At 45.0% G+C, this 20,955-nt stretch overlaps 1 protein-coding gene across 1 annotated transcript in view; it reads left to right on the forward strand.

Annotated features, from left to right (window-relative positions):
* Window positions 1-6,909: 6,909 nt before the first annotated feature.
* LOC119652819 (irregular chiasm C-roughest protein) overlaps window positions 6,910-20,955 on the forward strand; it is a 626,589-nt gene continuing 612,543 nt past the window's right edge. The window contains exon 1 of the mRNA XM_038057146.1: window positions 6,910-7,571. The gene's annotated coding sequence lies outside the window, so the exon portion shown is untranslated. The remainder of the gene's footprint in view (window positions 7,572-20,955) is intronic.

Consider the following 20,955-nt stretch of genomic DNA (forward strand, 5'->3'; position numbering starts at 1 on the left):
TCGAGCACAGAGCTTGCCACAAGGTCATTTGGGTCTAAACTAAACGACATCGTACGAGCAATCAGGTCGACCACTTCGCAATCAACGTAGATTTAGGAATTGTCTCTTGGATGTAGGTAACAAGACAAGGCGCTAACATCGGCCTCCAAAGGGATCACCATCTGATGGTCGTTCGCTTGCGTGTTGCGTTCGTCACTGCGATACCCTAAGTTCAATATCGACTGCCTGTATGATCCAATCGTCGCTTGACAGTGGGAGAGTCATCTTGTTGATCGGAGGACAGATATACTAAGTAGCCCATCTGAGACTCTCGACCAGCATTGGGCTGCCATCAAAAATATTCTTTTCTCGGGTGCTACACAGGTCACAGGTCATAGGCCTTGTCCAGAAAGAGCGTCATATGATATGGCTGACTGTCGAATCGTGGAAACGGATGATTGAATGGAAGCGATTGAAAGCTCTATTGACCGTTGAAAGTGATGGCGGACGTGAACTCCGATCCCAAGCGAAATCCCGAAGAGTTCAGCGTAGTGTATGCCGTGAAAACAGATAATTTGTTATTGAGTTGGTCAGGATAGGACAGGAATGCCACAGAACGCAATGATTTTAGAAGTGTATACTGCATCATGAAAAAGCTTGCATGTCGTTGTAAATTTTTCGATGGCGCTGTGAAGGGCGTGATCCGTCGACTTCTCATCTATGATGACGAGCAACCAAAGAAAGAGCACTTCACCACGATTCTCAACATCCGGTCAAATTTCTCCTACTGGGGATAAAATGGTTAGTCACCGTCACATTCGGATACGAACTATTCCTCCAAGTAGAATAGAACAAATTTCGGCCATCAACGCACTCAAAGGGAGTAAAGCCGCTGGGCGTAACGGTCTCCCCGAACAGTCATTTATCGTTGCACTTGCACTAAAGGTCTTCTACTTCCACTCGTATGGAAATCTTGGAAATCCGATACCTTTCCCAGAGAGTAAAAGATGGGAATGATCGTCAAGATGCCAAAGAAAGAGCCTGTTCTGAGTGTGACAAGTGGACAGGTATCTGCGCTGCACTGTCGTTCCAAAGATAATAGTTAAAATAACCCTGGCACATCAACAACCCACGGATTATTTTGGAACAGTGGGCGAAATTTAGTTCTTTGCTGCATCTGTTCTTCATTGATTTCGAAAAAGCTTTCGATAGCGTGAACAGGGAGTTCATCTGGAGTGGCATGCGCCGGAGGGGTATGTAGGAGAAACTAAGAGCCATTATCAAAGCGACATATGATGACGGAACATGTTGCACCGAAGTAAAATCTCGGCAGATTTGGACGTCCAAAGTGGAGTCAGCCAGGGTTGTTTCCTGTCACCGATATTATTGCTTCTTGTTATCGGTAGGACTTCCTAAAACTCCTCGTCCGGACCGTGACCAATTTGCTTTCGATTTGGAAAGAGAGGCGTGTAGATTAATGGGCAGAGCATCAAAAACGTCGACCAAGTTGTATCTCTAGGAAACGTGATTTCTGCCAACTTTGGCACTGAACTAAATATTGACCGACACATTAATAGTGTTAGATTCGCTTTCGCTACCCTGTCTATAATCTAGAAATGCAGATATCTCAACACCATGATCAAGTTGAGACCGTAGATAGTAGCACATGGAAAGTGAACTCCAACTACTCAAAAGGTCCAACCTATCATCAACAACTGTCTGCGTCATATCATCGGAGTACGCTGGCCTAATTGTATCTCAAACGGACAACTTGGTCGACAAACAGTCCTGGCGATCATATGCACTGTGATCGGAATATGGAAGTGGTGGTGGATAGATCACATATTAAGGAATTGAATTGCTGGCTATGCAGTGGATTCAAATCCCCCAAGATGGCCGACGAATGGGTCTCGGCAAGGGCACTTGACGCAGAACAGTAGAGAAAGAGTACGAGCGTCTCGGGCAATCGTGTGGGGAGCTGAACCGCATTCCAGGTAACCGCGAACGATGGCGCGTAGCTATATGGATGCTTTACCCCACCAGGGGGTGAATGGTAACCACATATAAGAGAGGTAGTTAAACATGCGTTCATATTCTCAGGAAGATGACATTCGATCCAGAACTCATCTTGGATGTTATTGGTGGAGATATAGTAATGCTTACACGTACTGTTAAGTCCTGCCGGTTTAACTTAAATATCTTCCACCGTAGCAAGCACCACGATACTAGTTTATACTGAGGGCAAACTCAGCATTCAAATCAGGGGATACGAGGCTTATTGAACACCTGTACTCCAACTAAGGGGTGTGACGTCCAAACTGTATAGCGCACTGTCACGCCACGAAAGCCTCACAACAAGACCAACAGCAAATAACTGAGCCGAAAACACTTCACCGAGGCATCTTCCTGGGACATACGTTCTTGGAGGGTCATCCCGGTTCCCAAGGTAGTAGATACCATAACCTATGGGGAAGCTTCGTGGAAAGAGCCACTTCATATGAGTCTCTAGCAGACTCAGTTCTGCTCGCCCTAGGCCTCAAAGCAATCGTCTACTGCATCCACGGCCAGCAAATCTTAATCCTGATCTTGATTGTCGGTAGTTGAGAGAAAAAAGGCCTTGAGAGCGTTCCACAGAGCTAGGATAACTCTAATTTCGCAATCGGGTCCAAATTCGAAATACAGGTGATGCTAATAATGCGCTCTATGCAAATCAACGATACGCAAGGACCGACAGCAACGTAATTCAAGATTTAAACAGAGGAAGTACTGAACATTGAACTGCTAATTGGCCGAATCGTAATAGAGACTCGGTAGAAAACGTCTGAAATGGAAAATTTGTACATCGAGATCGCTAAATCGAAAGATGCGAAAAAGTATCACCGAGGGCAAAGTGGTGCTTAGACAGCGGATGCACATGTGTGACACCGAGAAAATGTTGATAGATATTTTGGTGTGTATGGCTATCCTGAACATGGTGGACAAAGGGGAAAGGGGAAATCATCGCAAGTTCGACGAGAAAGTTACATAAAAATTTAATCCATTAGGGTCTCAGCAATAACCTGTTCTCTGTGTCCAAAAGAGACGAGGTGTTCATAGAGATCTAGGTGGGAATAGCAAGCTTACAGTATATCGGATTGAAAACCGGTTCTACCTTAGAGAAGTCACAAGACAAATCAAGGTGGCGAATACAGAGTGGTGCACGTTGGAAGCAAGCCTATGCAAGGTTCGGGCACTTGAAGCTGACACCGTAGTGGACTTATTGAATGGCGCGCTACAGGAATCAGGCATTGTCAATAGAAGGTGGCTACCTGCATAGTGCTATAAAAAGACTTCCCGGCCGTCTAGGATTACGGCCTATGCGATGACGACACCACAACAGCCAAACAGACTCACGGACTGAATTTTTGGTACTCGGATTATTTCCTTTATGAGCTTGACGAAATTCCCAGTGGAGCATTCGTCAGAGTTATCCAATAGGCCAAAAGGGAAGGCATGGAGGTGATAACAACATGCGATGTTAACGTTCACTATATATGCTGGGAAAGCTCCAACATTAGCGCAAAAGGCCTGAGACTATTAGAATATCTGGTTAGAACCGAATTGCAAGGCCTCATTTTTGGTAATGAACCCACTTTCCTCAACATGGTCATTGCAGACATTGCGGTTTCTGTCTCGAATCACAGCCGCATTAATTTCGTAATAGGTATGGATTCACCTGCAACTACTCCACTTCAAAATACGCGAAAGTCTAATTGACAGACGTATCAAATAAGGCCCCAGTTACGATCCCTGGGAGGCGTATCGAATCTATTACTGGAATTGAGAAAACAACCCAGATGATGCAACTTGAGGTGCTGAAAGGTGCTCTCCAAGAGAGCTTTACACTCATTACACCAAAGAAGGGTAAACCACCATGAATGGAGCTGGAATTTGGCGAAACCGAGGAGAATAACAAGGGTATTCCCCAACCGAGCTCTAAAGTCTGATTCAGCCGTTCCGTGGAATCGGTACAAATAGGCTCAGAACGCTGTAAAAAAATAGTACAAAGTAGGTTAAACGATCATCATTGAGACGAACTCTTTACAGGCAACTTCTAAGTTGAAAGGGATCGCTGTCAAAGAACATCGACAGCAGGTGGACTAATTATGTTTACAGAGTGAAAGCACCAAAGCTGCAAAGAAGCGACAAACCATTTGCTGGAGGTGACCCCCTCCCCCCTCGATCAGTCCAACTTTCTTTCTGATCATAAGGCAATCATGCATTCCTGGCAACCAGAACGGTTAATATAATACGTCTTAGGCAAATTCTTGGACATCGAAAGCATATTTAATTGCAGCTCATTCACGGCAAATTATAACGCGACAAGAAAGCATTGAATCGATCCCCTATTAATCAGTTGGGCTCTTCACAAGCACAATTTTCCAAGCTTCGAAAGTGGAAGATTGGTGGACTGCCTCTGTTACACAGGGATGGATTGGTATTAAAAATAATATCACTTCTTTCGTTGATTTCCAAGCTGCCTCAAAGCGCATGCCTTACATTGGCGTTGCAGTCTATCAACGGGTTTTCTTTTTTTACTTCAACGTCCAACATCGCGGATGTGAAATGTTGCAGTTCTTCTGAAGGAGTTGATTGGTCGTGAGCTATGTAAGTCGAGGAAATATATTCGTTTTCTGCTCCAGCCTGTTCCAATCTGACCACGAATAGGTCGCGGTAACTCAAGTCCGGACACTGAAAAGCGTGGAGACTCTTCGTGGCGAGGATAAATGCCTTGGACACTCCCGATCAATGTCTCTTATACCATTTGCTTTGAAACACTTTGATTGTTTAGCCTCCACCGATCCAGGGCTCTTATATGATGGCGTCGTCCAGCAGAGTAGTTGAGGCGCAATTAAGGTGCTGCAGGTTTGGCTGTGCTATCCTGAGCTAGATCCGAGAAAGTACCTGGAGAATTAGCCCTCGCATGTTATAATGTAGAGCCCACGGACCACTTGAGAGGAATTGAAACTGGGAATGAATCCCCAATGCTTGCCGTTTACTTCCTTCTTCGACAGCCCACACCTCCAACGCTTGTTTGCCGTTAGCGGAATTACTGTTCGCCAGTGCCACACGAACGATTTCGAAGCTGATGATTCTTCGGTCGGCTCTTGCTGCTTACCTGTTTTCAGAGGTTGTTTGGCGTCCGATCCCTTGCACACTCCGCTTTTGTTGTTGTTGGGAGCGGTGGCTCACCTTCTGCCCGTGTCCCAGATGTTTGTTCTTTTTTCCTCAAAAACTACCTAGTATTTATTGAGATCCTTTTCATCGGCTCGTCGACAGTACGGCCTTATTCTTTGCTATATTGGTCAGAATATATATGGCCATCTGACGTTGACTCTTGTGCTGTACTCCAGTGTCCCTCCGCTTCTTTGCTGCTTTCCGTTGACCGACATTCTTGTCGGTCATTGCTGTTACTGGGAACCCCGAAGTCGACGATTTCGGGTTAGAGAAATTATGGCTGGTATTCGCTACACCCATTTCGAGGCCATCAGATTGCAAGCTGGAAAAAACTACCCCGTCCGCCGCCTCGCCCTCGGAAGTCCATCTTTTTGGCTTCAACACAGCAGTGCTATGACTGGTACTGACTGTGCTGTTATGGACGGCTACTGTCTCCAGGCTGAATGGCAGCTCGTCCTCTGGCGAAGCGGCTGGCATCACCATTTCATCTGCTATCTTTGTTTTCTCGTATCATCTCTCCCACAAGTAGTCCGGGAAAAATGTCCACCCTTTTTTGCCTGGCCACTCATCCCCTGCTCATCCTCCGGACAGATCCGCTTGCCCCTAACACATAGCCAGTAGGCAAGCAGATCCTCATCAATTGGAGGAGCCTACTACTAGCCCGGCTCAACACACTTTCGGGCGTTCGAAATAGGTCTCAGGCTGTCAACGCAAAGAGGTCATGCCATGAATTGTGCAATTTTACCCTGACGCATAATCAAATAAGGTGACACAGTCCTATTTCCGGCGGTAAACTGATGGTTGCCGTTTGCGGGCTTTCATATATTGTTAAACCATTGATTGTTCATCCTTGTTGAGCCGAACAATTCGAATTATTTTGTTCCTTCACCTTGTAAAAGAAATTTTCCATTATCTTGCTGGAGGGTTTTCTCAGCTCCAGTATTCAATATCCCTTGTGGAAATGTGTGTTTCGACTAATGTCGACTAATCAAAGGCCCATCTTTCCTGGATCAAATGTTATCTTCTGACGATTTTATATACTTTATGATTTACTAACTATGGACTACCGTGTACCGAAATATCCGTTGCATGCATGGACAACTTAGCTTCCGGTCTCCAACCTACTTTAGAATTGTTTGGCTGAGATTTTTACACCTTTTTCATCTGTAAAGTCCTTTGCTTCCTACCTTATCTTTGGCTTTCACTAATTCATGTCTAGACAACAAATTTGTGCTCTGGCAACCCGCGAGAATTTTCGTCTAATTCCATTATCTCCATATCGCCAAAGAGACAACAACATCCTGTTTACGTTCTCTTTGTAAATTTCCCAAAAACAACTTTGTTTTTCCGTCTCTTCGCATAACTTTTCTTCATTTTCACCACACCAAGTGAAACATCCGGCGCCCCAACACTCAGCCAGGGGAATCCCCGAATATGCGCACTGACCGTGACTCCCCAATCAGAATACGAAGTAACATCATCACATTGAGGGGTTATTACGATGTCTCCGCCGAATCCTTCGAATCCTATCTACATGCTCTCCGCCAAGTGCACCTAGCGAAAAGCGAAGGGATGACGACGACGATTCGTACAATCACCTCCAAAATTGCCCTCCGAACGATAAAAGATAATCGCACTGAACCCGAACTCCACCGGGTTTCAAGGATCCCTGTTCAGTTCCTTTCAGTCCCAGTTTCGATTTGTCTACGAAACGTTCCTAACGCGTATCCCCGATTTTACGTCGTGCGGTCTCGTTGCGCTGCGGATTCTCATATACCGTGGATTTTTTTTCAGCACTTGAGGGTGGTCTAACATGTATCCTTGATTCGATTATGATTTTCTTCGTGTGGTGGTTATAACATGTAACTAGTATCTTGTGGTGTCCTTGGACGGGAATTGTTAGGCAGGTTTGAAAGGTGTGAAACATTTTTTTTCCGGTAGTGATTGAAGGAATGTCTGAAAGGATCAAGCGATGGATAGCACCATAGTACGCTGGAAGACAAGAGGCTTTCAGGACACAAAGTCGGTTGAAACTTCTTGAGCGGCATGTTTTTAAGATGCTCAGATGTATCTTTAGGCTAATATGTGAAAGAGTTAAATAGAATGGGTTGACACCTGATCGAATAGTGCTGAAGTTGTTTCAAAATATTACATATCCTGAATGAATTGCGGTCAATACCAGTTCGTCGAATGCTAATGTGATTGTCCTTGTGTAACAAACCCACGTGAAAAGTTAGCCACTACCAGTGCATTGTGTTCAGATAAATTGTGCCACAAGTACGAAGAAAGGCCCATCGAACCTGTTAAGCGCATCTAACCAAAAGGATACGCTGACATCACTTACGACTGTAGGCCACCCAAGTCCCAAATGATCTGTAAGTAAAAGGATACAAAAATATATCATCTCACCCTCCTTACACATTGAAAGTATTTCCTAGGTAAATCCATTCTTTCGGGTCCTCCGCCTTACCCTCATCTCCAGCACGAACCCGCTTGATTCATTATCAAATAATGGCGAAAGCCGGAAATTCAAATAGCAAAGAACGATAGGAAAAGGATATGGGATTGGCCCAAATGATATCCGTTAGGCATTTCTTTTCGACATGGTCGAGTTCCTGTCCATGAGGACGTGTCTACTTGCGGTAATATCAACGATGGATTTTCACCGAGTCCATCCAAAGTTTTTAAGTCCTTTTCAGTAGTGATTTCGTCAGGACGTCTTGCCCGCACTCATCCCTTCTTGGCTCGCCCATAAATAATGGAATAAATGTCAAGACGGATTCCTCTGTCGAACGGTAACTTACCGATGAATTGATTGAAGGTTGTAGTTGGTGAGTTTCACTGGTTTCGACTGAAATCTTTTACTCTACGGAATTGTTAAGATATCTGCTACCTTTCATGTAATTGGGGGAGTTGATTTCCGTTCGCAGGATTTTCACGGGATACCTTTTATAGAAAATTTGATCAGCGCGGAAATGGTGTTGTAGCCGTAGAAATGGATCAAGAGATATTTTTGGAGTCGATGAAATTAGACTGTATTGTGGTCGGCCCCAAGCATTCCGAAAATCTCAGGTGGCGGAAGGGAAACCCATGGTTATTTTGGGTTCAGTTGTTGACTGATGTTATCCCCATGGATTCCTAATGCTTTGCCCACAGTGGCAAGTGCTGTGGATACTTAGCAAAGGGAGTAATTTGGAGGAATAATTTGCACGGCTTTTGTAATCGGGAATTGCCCAAACTAAGGGCGGAATCTTCAGCAAATCCGATTCGTGGTTGGGAGCCATTCAACTGTCGCCCAGCCCCTCCCCCGTCTTTCACAATCGCTTAAACGTTTTTCCATCATGAAACTGCAAATTGACCGAAAGCTTGACGGGTTCCCTTCTTCCGCTTACCGTGAAGGACGACACGTTAAGGCTGGACATTTCCTCCCACGGAAAGACTCCATATCTGATGTCGTTGGCTCGTGAGACTCTATAATTCCATTACACACTTTTAGAACGTCTGACGGGGAAATATACGGAACAGGAAGAAAAAGGTCAAATGAAAAATTAATATTGTAATGGAGTATGGTTTTATAATAGGCGAACTGGAATTTCCAAGCTTTTTTCCATGGTTTTTTGGCGTTGCAGGTTCGACAACTCGTGCAGGAAATAGGCCAAGCTTATACAGGCCCCCGCTCGCTCACTCATCTCTGGGCTCATGCTATTCAGGTTTGAATGACGGACAGGAAATTAAATTTAAATTTATAGGGAACGCGTGTATGGTTCGCTGGTGGGCAATTGGAATGTTTTCGATTGAATTGCGGATGGGATGAATTGAATTCAGTGAATTAGACAGTGATGAGCCAGGTGGTAATGGTGGGATCCTTGGAGAATATGATTTTGTGAGATAACCGGGCCACCTTTCGATTTTAGAGGATATTTAGGGGGCATATTAAAAAGTCATTTCTTGGGCGGATAAGGATTGACGATGATGAGGTGGTAGGGTCAGGTATGCCTGTTCACCTGGCTTGGTGTAGGTTACTTTGGAAAATGATTTGTGACACTTTGGGGTAAGGGTTGGCATCTGGCTCTCTAATTGAAAGATGTGGGTTATTTTCGGACCAAATATAGATTGTAATCTAATTGGTGCTGAAATTGGGGTGAGAAGTAGGTCAATGAAGAAATTTGGCTGTGTAAGGATTGATGTTAAGAAGACCAGAACTACCAAGATAAAGTTTGTAAAAACTCGGGCTGTTTCTACAAGGAATCGATCAGTCCGCTTAGTAGTATAAAGATGATATAAGCACAGTCACGGGAAGATCACAACTGGATCACAACGTTGGCAAAAAAATCGTTTTCGGCTAGCTTGCTACAATCTAGACAAACCTAGGTTGGTGCTAGTGTATGTTTGGTTGCACTTAACTCACCTCTATAATGACGCTTTCTACGATATCCAGTGACCAGGCAGCTTTCTCTAGATATTGTCTAAATGGAAAAAGTATCTTGGTCCTTGCATTGTTCTGCCTACAGTTGCCTTTTTTATGACGTTGCCCAGGGTATCCCCCATAGGACCTCAAGGGTTTTCACCACATGATTCTAGGATAACGTTACTCACTGAAAAATGTAAATAATCATTGTCGATTGTCGATAACGAAATGGTTCAATATAGTTGCCTTGGTTTCAAATCTCGGTGGATATTTGGATGAGACTGCTTTGCAAAGGAATAGAAAATCTGCCATAATAATGCAGTCTGTTCTGTGTCCAACCAAGATTCATACATGTTGAAAATTTCGACTTATTCTTATATGTGTTTCCACCGCAGGAACGTAAACAGTCGAAAAGGGTGAATGGGGCTACATCGTCCTCTTCCTTGTAATCTCTATATGTGGGTATGGGGAACTAGTCTAAATGCCAATATCCAACAGATTGAGTGGCTGAAGTTATGGAAAGGAAGGAAAGATTCTTAGGCACTTACTTTGCGATTGTTCAGGTCTAGCTAAAGCCAGGTTGCGGAGACTAGGGAAACTATTCTTTGGCAACCTCAACGTGGTCTCCGGGGATAATGTGGAGAAGTTGCTATCCTTCATGAATGTCGCAGACTGGCATCGAAGCTGACTAGATTCTGTCCTTGCCCTTCTTGTTTCAGATACGAGCTTGGCAGTCTGTGCCATCAAAACGGTGCTGATTGAGGTCCTGAGAGTGACTAATCTGTAACATCAAAGCAGCGCTGATTGAGCGCCTTATTCACACCTGCTTAAACTCACATTGTCTGTCCACGTAATAGTATTAATTGGCTGTGACTATGGCCCACCGAAAGACATCGATGCATTAATTATTTAAATTCAGAGTCTCGCATAGTTCTCATAGCCGGGGTTTCGCTGATTCGAAGTATAGGTTCCGGGCTGACAAATGGTAGTTAGTAGTTTCTTAAAAGGGTGAAACCCTTGCATAACTATCAATACGTTTTTATTTCTTGCTTCCAGTATCTCATTTTCGACAAGCAGGTTTTGAGGTTTTGTAGACAATGATTTGAGAGCCTTATGAATCTTAACTGATCGAGCCGGCCCGACCCCGTTTCTGAACAGTTCAAAGCCTGAAGAAGAAAAAGAAGATGATTCTGAGGTTTTGACAACATTCCCATACCATTTTAGATCAGCTTTGGGGTGACAGGATAGATCTTAATACCGTCTTACTGCTCCAGCGGGAATTTCTCACAGACTTTGTCCCTCACCTAGGTTTGTTTTATACAAACAGTGGTATCCTCTTTGACATGCCGTGCTTTTAGTTCCTCCATCTTTGTCCTCTGTCTTACACCCATCCGTCTGTTACAGTCTATGTTTCCTAAGATAGTTATCACTCCAGTAAATTTAATCCTCCCTGACTATCGTGGTCTTGCCTTTGAGGTGAACGTAAAATCTCCGGGTAGGATTTGTGATTATACTGCTTGTTGTACTGTGTCCGTATGTACCTCTTCTTGGAGCACAACGGTCAATGCAGCAATGTCTCCAGAAAAAGTATGGAATTGTGTGACGAAAAGTACCCACTTTTCGTCATTGTTCAAATTTTGCTTCGCAGCCGATGTCACTGCCTGATACTTTGCTACACTTCAATATTAGGCCATTCATCAATAGAAGTTGGAGTTATTTCACTTTATTCCTTTTGGCGAAGAGAGATCACAAAAAGTGGCCATGTTGAGATTCAATCAGACGCAGGACTTATCGTACCAGTTCTGAGATCATTTTAAAGTATTCTCTCGATAGGAATATGCAGATGTATTCAGCGTACCCTTAGGCATGACGTCTCGTTCTTTTCAGCAGTTCGTCTACTCCGGGGTCCCACAGAGGAGTCGATAGGACTCCTCTCTCTGAGCAGCCCGCGATTATGACTGGGTATAGAGTCTCACCATACAAAACTGCTTGAGCCAACCTACCTTTCAGCAATGATTTTAGAAGTTTACATATCATGAGTTTTATACCGCTGATACCATTGGTTGTAAGGATGTGTTATTGAAAGTACCTAACATTTCCATCAGGACTACGATAGCCATCTCTTGGTTGTTTGTTGCGGACTTAACTTTCGATCCCAAGATTTTCTCGACTGGTAGACCTCCTGCTTGCAATGTAGGTTTGAAAAATATCATCATCTGGCTCAGGATTTTTTCGACCTAGTTGAAAACTTCATTGAGAGACACATGAGAGGCACATAACGGCGATACTGATATCCTTCCCAGTATTTGACAAGGAAAGAAATGTGACTTATTGGAATATAGGCTTTTATAGTATAGAAGATCTACCTACCCTAACCTACCAGTAAAGGGTCGGCATCTAGCTCAGTCTAGATCTAAAGATTTTAGCTAGGTGCTGCTTTAGAGATGGAACCTCCTGCTAGAAAAAAATTAGGCAATTTATATGGTTCCAATGGCTTTATCAGTCATTTCATCTTATGTCACGATTACGCTCGCGAGTTTCCAATCTTCTCCCCTCGACGTATTGCTCGGAACTGTTTCATCCAACATAATTTCATTTATTTCAGGGCCTCAAAAGTGGGTTCCAAGAAGGATTACTGGACTATCCTTTTTCACTTTTTATGTTTTGTCAAACCTTTTCAGTGTCCCGATGGGATTAGCTAAATCTTTAGCTAGAGTTGTCGGGCAGTGTTTCTATCTTCTCATCAGATTTCTTCCAAGAGTCGCTCTTGACTATTCGGATCTCTTTATTATACTGAGTATGACCTTCGATTGCGCTTCCCCGCCGGTCTGTCTTTTTTCCGTAATGTGTAGCTAGCGTAATCCGCTAGATTGTGATTTTACTAGTTACGCTTTGTGTGCTGATGCTTTCCATTTTTCTCAAAGATTGTCATTCAAGGTGGTGATTGCCCTGCTCAATTCCTCTATAGCCGCTTCAACGTTGTTTCGACCGCCGTCCTTATGGCCCCCCCTGATTCATTCAGTTGCCTGGTTTAGGGCCTTCCACGTTTTTTTCGGAGGTAGGTGTATTCCTTGTGAGTATATCTGTGGGGGGGGGGGGGGGGGGAAGCTCATCAGATACATCGAAGGCGATTCGAAGAGTAGGCAAGTTAATATCAATTGTCTCCTTCTACCGCGTCCTAACGAAAGTCGATTCAATGCCTTGGTTCATCACCATCATCGACGGCGCAACAACCGGTATCCGGTCTAGGCCTGCCTTAATAAGGAACAGACGCTCTGGTGTTGTGCAGAGGTCCACCAATTCGATATCTCTAAAAACTGTCTAACATCTTGATCGACGCCATCGCAAAATCTCAATTAGGGTCTGCCTCGTCTTCTTTTTCACCCATAGGTATTGCCTTATAGACTTTCCGGGCTGGATCATCCTCATCCATACGGATTAAATGATCCGCTGACCGTAACCTATTGAACCGGATTTTATCCACGACGGTCATCCTTATTGAGGGGGCGAACAAAAATCTTCAGAGGATTCTTCTCTCGAACGCGGCCAAGAGTTCGCAATTTTTCTTGGTAAGAACCCAGGTTTCCGAGGAATACATAAGGACTGACAACATCGTAGTCTTGTACAGTAAGAGGTTTGATCCTATGTTGAGACGTTTCTCATGCAACATGGTCACAGATTGAATCTGAATAAAACTGAATTTTTGACGACCGATCCCCATAAAACAGGTACAATCACGGTCAACAGCAGTGACCTCCTCAGAATTGAGCTATTTAAATATATCGGAACAACGCTATCATGCTTCACGCATTAACGCAAGCTGGATAAAGTGGCGTTCCACAACTGGTGTTCTTTATGATCGACGTATCAAGGAACGCCTCAAATCTGAAATTTAACTCAATGTCGTCCGACCTGTCGCTCTCTATAGTTCTAAGTGTTGGCCGACTATAAAAGGCAATGAACAGCGTCTTGCGGTAATGGAGAAGAAGATGTTGCGTTTGACTAGCGGCGTGACACGTTTTGATCACATTCGAAATGAGGATATCCGCGATCGATATGGGGTTGCATTGATCGTGGAAAGCTGCGAGAAAGGTGTCTTCGATGGTATGGTCACGCAATTCGTGCTAACGAGAGTTCACTTGCCAAAATTGGTGTGAACATCAAAGGCGATGATAATGGACCAAAAGACAGGCCGAAACAACGGTGGCTTGATACGCTGGATGAGGATTTTAAAGCCTCGAGATTGCAACCTGATCAAGAATTTGATAAAATCAAATGGCGAAACTGATCACCGCCGACACCGCTTGTGAACGGTGGAAAGCCTCAAGAAAAAGAAGAAGATTAAGAAGTAAAGCTGATCCGAGAAGTGTTCCAGATTTTTACCAATCAACTTTCATTTACATTTTATATATGCAAGTAAAACAGCACAATGAAAGTACACTCGCCGCAAGAGTTTTTGGAAAGTGAAGGTTCCGCTATGGTCTCCGCTCAGGTCGCTTTCAGTGCAGGTGTTGCTCCTCTGTAGTAACGAGAGGAAGGATTTCGAGGCCGTTTCGGTTAGTATGCCACCGTTCTGCGAGCGAAACCCGAAGGCGTGCTTTCTCCAACTAGAGGAGCAATTTGCGCTAGCGGACGGCATGACGGACGCCGTTAAATTCAACCACGCGTTAGCTGGCCTGGATGAGGAATTTACCTACCCTAACCTAGTTAACGACGTGCTAAGCAGGTGGTGTGTGCTAGTACCACTGTAGGTTTGCGCATCAAGACACGAAATGTATCACCCCTTGCTCTTTTAACATCATCATCATCAACGGCGCAACAACCGGTATCCGGTCTAGGCCTGCCTTAATAAGGAACTCCAGACATCCCGGTTTTGCGCCGTGGTCCACCAATTCGATATCCCTAAAAGCTGTCTGGCGTCCTGACCCACGCCATCGCTCCATCTTAGTCAGGGTCTGCCTCGCCTTCTTTTTCTACCATAGATATTGCCCTTATAGATTTTCCGGGTGGGATCATCTTCATCCATACGGATTATGTGACCCGCCCACCGTAACCTATTGAGCCGGATTTTATCCGCAACCGGACGGTCATGGTATCGCTCATAGACTTCGTCGTTATGTAGGTTACGGAATCGTCCATCCTCATGTAGGGGGCCAAAAATTCTTCGGAGGATTCTTCTCTCGAACGCGGCCAAGAGTTCGCAATTTTTCTTGCTAAGAACCCAAGCTTCCGAGGAATACATGAGGACTGGCAAGATCATGGTCTTGTACAGTAAGAGCTTTGACCCTATGGTGAGACGTTTCCAGCGGAACAGTCTTTGTAAGCTGAAATAGGCTCTGTTGGCTGACAACAACCGTGCGCGGATTTCATCATCGTAGTTGTTATCGGTTGTGACTTTCGACCCTAGATAGGAGAAATTGTCAACGGTCTCAAAGATGTATTCTCCTATCCTTATTCTTCTTCGTGTTTGTGTTTGACCAGTGCGGTTTAATGTTGTTGGTTGATTCGTCTTCGGTGCTGACGTTGCCACCATATATTTTGTCTTGCCTTCATTGATGTCCAGCCCAAGATCTCGCGGTGATCGCCGCCTGCTCGATCTGGATAAAGGCAGTTTGTACATCTCGGGTGGTTCTTCCCATGATGTCGATATCGTCAGCATAGGCCAGTAGTTGGGTGGCCTTGAAGAGGATCGTACCTCTTGCATTTACCTCAGCATCACGGATCAATTTCTCGAGGGCCAGGTTAAAGAGGACGCATGATAGTGCATCCCCTTGTCGTAGACCGTTTTGATGTCGAATGGTCTTCAGAGTGATCCAGCTGCTTTTATCTGGCCTCGCACATTGGTCAGGGTCAGCCTAGTCAGTCTTATTAATTTCGTCGGGATACCGAACTCTCTCATGGCCGTGTACAGTTTTACCCTGGCTATGCTATCATAGGCGGCTTTAAAGTCGATGAACAGATGGTGCAACTGTTGTCCATATTCCAACAGTTTTTCCATCGCTTGCCGCAGAGAGAAAATGCTCTTTTAACGCAACTCCGAAAGACTGAATTCGTTAGGGGGGCCGTCTACCCGCAGCGCAGCAGAACATCACCTTATAGTATGCGACCCCTTAGTAGGTGCAAATATTTGGCAGACACAGCCGCAGAACACCAGCTAAAACTGGCGGCAGTAAACTTCTCGCAATTTACGCCTACAAGCAAGTAGACGTGCATTGACTTGCGTAGGTCCTTCTCGTGGGGTTTCATTTTGGCTGAAATCAGTTTTTTCGTATTAGGCGCAGAGTTCTTGCATCACTATGGACTGCTGGTAGATATGCAGCATATATCCCTGATAGACCCCGCAACCTCTCTTCGGTTGTCAGAGCAAATTTCAATCTGTTCTAATAACAACACTCTTTGTATCAATTTCGACGACGTTGCCGATCCAGGCATTCCGCACTCCTCGTCGTCTCTCTCAATCAATTAAGCATGATGTCTAGCACCACCACCCTCTACTACCGCAGAAGTTCGCGTTGAGTGGAAAGAGTTTGAACAATTACTTAAGCAGGGTATGGAGACCTTCCAGTAGCAATTCATATGGCGAAATCCCTGTAACTTCCGAAGACAGCAATCCGCACAGCTCTTCGACTATACCCAGATTTTCGTTTCGTCTACTTGAATGACGTTCTGGTCCATTCCTTCATCGAGTCTAGGCACTTGGCACACCTCGAGTGCAGTTTTCAATGTCTCCTTGAAAATGGTCTAATTTTCAACGTTTACAAATGCAAATTTCTCCAACAGAAAGTGAAATTTCTTGCGATCCTTTCACCCCTGACGGCATTCAACCCGACCCGTTCAAGTTGCAAGCAATCACGAACTTTACACTGCCGAGGACGGTCAATGACCTTAGAAGGTTCTTGGGTATGGTAATCTTCTACCGTCCTTTCATGCCCAAAATAGGGTAATCTTTTCAAAAATTTCAAATGCTCATATCTCCGTCAATATTGATAATTTCGAGAAAAGAAGTCTAATCCGTGATCAGCAAGCATTACTTAACGTCTTCCTGTCTGATTCTAATACCCAGGATTTGCAAGTGGTTGTGTGGTCTGCAGAAACCGTTCAAGCGTTTGAATCCATCAAGCGGCAGCTGATAGACGCTATCCTTTAAGCATTTCCCCAACAAGATGCACTTCTAGCCGTGTTTGTCGACGCTTCAGACACTGCAGTAGGGGCCGCTCTTCATCAAAGGGTGGGTCAAATCTGGCAACCCTTGGGTTTCTTCTTAAAACAGTTGAATCCCGCTTAACTGTATTCTGTATTAAGCACTTCCAAAAATCTCTTGGAGGCAGGCTCTCACGGCCTCGTGACTGTTACGCCCCTACCAACAGCTAGGTAACCTACTCAGGGGGGTGAGTTTCACTTCATCTCATTCAGGTGCGGAACTGGGACGAATCCTTGATAATCAGCTCGTGCCTCCACACTACTCCACCTCCAGCTGATAGTGAGTTTCAGCTATAAACCCGACTCCTGTTCCGCCAACTTTAGGAGCGTAGATCAAATCTAACGCGCTATACACCCTTTTTTCCGGAAACCTCAGCCCCGGAGACAAAAGGCTTTAACCTGGACAGGGAGACGTTCTTGGGCCTGCCGTGAACGTGAAGCCTAGTAAGTAATGCTCCCCTCTGCTCGACCCTCATATGGTGGTTGTAAGGACCTCCAGGAAGCGTCCACGCGAAACAAGACGTGTGTGCGGGCTTCCAAGCCCTTGGAGATGTTAGCCCTCGTCGAAGAATGACGGGGATGATTTCAATCTTGCCACGGTCTCCCGGAGCAAACGCACAAGCTCAGTGTGGAAAGGGCTGATCTGGTATCGAACACAGGATCGCTGGGGAATCTCAAATTCTCCCCGGATACTAATTCCGCAGGTTCGTAGGCCATCAAATGAAAGACAGGACTTGTGACCATGAAGAGTCATCGTGTGCCATTCTACCAACCTTTAGTGTCCTATGCCAGCGTTCATCAGATTGCGGGTATTTGCGCATTCGTCCAGTGACATCAGAAGCCAAGAAGTTTACTCAACTCCCAAAACAGCCTAGACTCGAACTGCATTCCCTGGTCAGTAGTGATGTCAACCGAAGCTCCAAAGCGTGGGATTCATTCTCGACAAAGTTCCTTGACGTACGATTATGAGGAAATATCGGCCAAAGGTGTTCCTTCATACCGGCGCATGAACCTTTCGATGTGAGGCAATGCTTGAAGCCATGCAAACCTCGCAAGGGGTTAATTATGCCGATGTGCATACAATCCACAAAAAAACGGTTTGTAGACCGAGGGAATGGCCCTATTTCCTTCTGCACGTGCTTAATGACTTTACACTTCTGGCACTCGATGCACTGTTTGGTCCAGGAGTTAACATTCTTCTTTATTGTTGGCGATCCTTCTGCGCCTCGGCGTTTGCCGAAAAATCGACCGTGGCAGAGATTTTAACCTCTGAAATGCGGGACACAGTGTCTGCAACTACATTATCCTTGCGGGACACGTCCGAAGTAAACTGGCTCATGATCAGGTGAGGTCAGGTGCCGGAGTTGACGTGGGAGCGCTTTGTCGGGCATCTGCTTGGCATCGACGAATATGGCTAGGGATGCATCTGTTTGAGGAAACGACAGGAGCGTAGCTTCAGCCAGCTGTCGTTCGACTACCTCAAAAGCCTGGATGGCCTCAGTATCTTTCATTCGCGGAGCTCGGACGAATCCTCGTTAATCAGCTCGCGTCTCCAGACTGACATTCGGACAACAACCCGGCTAGTCTCCAGCAAGTATTTCCGGCCGTCCATGAATAATGACTTGAACTCTTGAGTCAGAGAGTGCATCTCGTACCAAAAGTGTAAAGTCACTAGACATGCTAGCAGGAAGGTGTTATATTCCCTAGGTCGACAAGGCGCCTCCACACTATACACCTCGACATTATAAGCCCTTGGCGAGACTCGCACGACTACAAGTGATCCCTCACGCCCGTTGATCGGTTTTGCGTAATGGCCTGAGGCAATACCTCTGAATGACATAACAGCCTAGGCTTCCTATCAAGAGTGGATTCCGCGCTTTGGTATTCCCGCCGTAATCACCACAGACCAGGCGGTGCAATTTGAATCTACTCTCTTCTTAGAGCTCGGAAAGCTCTTCGGATTCACACGTCAGCGAAAAATAGCATACCACCCGCAGTTCAATGGGATGCTGACACGTTAGCATCGGACGTTGAAGGCAACTATTATGGCGCGCAGAGAGCCGTCCGTACTGACGTTTTGTACGGAGAGAACCTTCGACTCCCTGGCGACCTGTTTCTCGAGAAGAGAGACGGTCTCGGAGAAGATTGTTGCGGCTACTTCTAGAAGCCATTTCTAAATTAAAGCCATCTCCGCAATCTCGTCAAATGCAACTGGCGGTCCACACCTCTGGGGGGAAGTTTGTACCCACGTTCTAGTGAGGCCTGATGCTCTCCAAAAACAGCTCCAGCCACCACACGAGGGCCCCTATAAGGGCCTTGGGCGAAAGAACCACTAGAACTTCATCAATAAGGCCAATGAATCCCTTTTTAAATGCTATTGTAAAATTCTATATTCTACTCGCCTCCATAAAAAGTCCTAAAATAAGTTCATTGGAAAATGCACCGCACCGCTATTGAAAAGGACAATTTTATCCGACCTAAATTTACGAGGGAAATGAGGTACTAATAACGTGACCTAAAACCCACATGCAAAGCCTTTAGACGCTCAAATTAGGGAAGTAATAACGAGATCAATAAAATATGAAAAATAGCTGACCGGCACGTTTTTGAAAGGACGAAAACTAAGCGGAAAGCTATTTCTGTCAGGATTGCTGGCTATTCCTACATATTATAAATTTTCCATCGCCAGAAGCCAGAGTTATTCACCGCTTCCTTGTATAATTTAGAGCTTCCCCAAACAGTGCTCTCGAAGGATATAATTATGGTGGTTAGTGAAAAACAGGATTATACGACTCATGAAAAATGCAAGGGCATATCGCAAATTTGTGCAACCTTTACCGGTTTAATCCTTGTAAACATCCATTATATTAGTGCTATCGGGTCCTGTCGAAGCATCCAGACAGAGAGCTACGAAATGAGGGCAGTTGACTCCTTTTTGTCGAGCCTCATACGAATATGCCTCGGAACATGGCTGTTGCTGTCGTGACTTTCTCCCCCGATGATTTGATCCTTCCAGTTCGCCAGTATAATTCGGATTTCGTGTCCCTTATCATTTCGTTGTCGGATGACCGTTCGACTGGCCCTTTTTTGCTTCCATTCCGGCTTGGAGCCATCCATTTGGGGCTATTTCCTTTTCGTGTTGGTGCTGTTGACCAAACGAATAGAAATGTTACGTTGCCTTTGACCCCATTTCACTTTTTTTTCTCTCATTGGTCGTGTCGTGGACCATTGACTTTTAAGGTCACACTGCGGAGAGTAGTCCAGTTTGACCGGGGGTGAATCACTCACAGTGCAGGGAATGTAACATCGATGAACAGGGGACTGCTCCCATATGCCCGGCCGGACCTACACGAGATATCCTTTCGTATGTTTATTTCACTCTTTTTTTGGAACAATGATGAGCAACAGCACTATTTGTGCACGACAAGGGAACAACTGATATGGAGGGACATATTGACGATTTAGTGGGTTTGATTAGGGCCACTCCAGAGGAAGGTTAATTAAATTGTCATAAGCATTGGGGATTGGACTGGCGACAAGGACGACAACGACAACTACCACAGCAAAGTGAAGTCAACCAGTAAAGTTTTTGCTGTGATGTAGTTGGAAGGACGTGTACGGCAGAGAGGCAGAACCCTTGTTATCTCATTTAGGAATATCATGACAGAATTGAAGAGTTTCCTTGTTCGTGTGTTTAGGCTGGTATTCTTGTGAGTGAATGGTCAAGGGTACGGTGAGTGCATGACAATGCCAAGTTAACTTCAGGATCAAGATAATTATGATTTATGTTTGAACACAAACTCTTTGGAGCATGGATGTCTGCTTGGGACATGATTGTCCGATTCGGAGAGAATTCGTAATGAATTTGTATGTGGCCTTCCGTGAGGTAACCTTTCCCTTTTGACGTAATGAAGCCATGTTATTGGAGCGGGAGGAAAAACCTCCGTAAATTTTTCGATCATATATTCTAGATGCAAATTAAGATCTTGTAAAAAACAGGAAGTATACGCCAAAGAAGGAGAAGGAACGAAGGAAGGAGATTCTCTGAAAAGCCTCCTCTAAATTTCCAATTCAAAACCGAACCCCTTTGACACTGGGCTTATCCGAATTGAAAACATCCTACTCGTGAAAGAGCTGCAACCAAGCTATAA

This window comes from Hermetia illucens, chromosome 3, assembly GCF_905115235.1.
Source record: "Hermetia illucens chromosome 3, iHerIll2.2.curated.20191125, whole genome shotgun sequence".
NCBI lineage: Eukaryota > Metazoa > Arthropoda > Insecta > Diptera > Stratiomyidae > Hermetia > Hermetia illucens.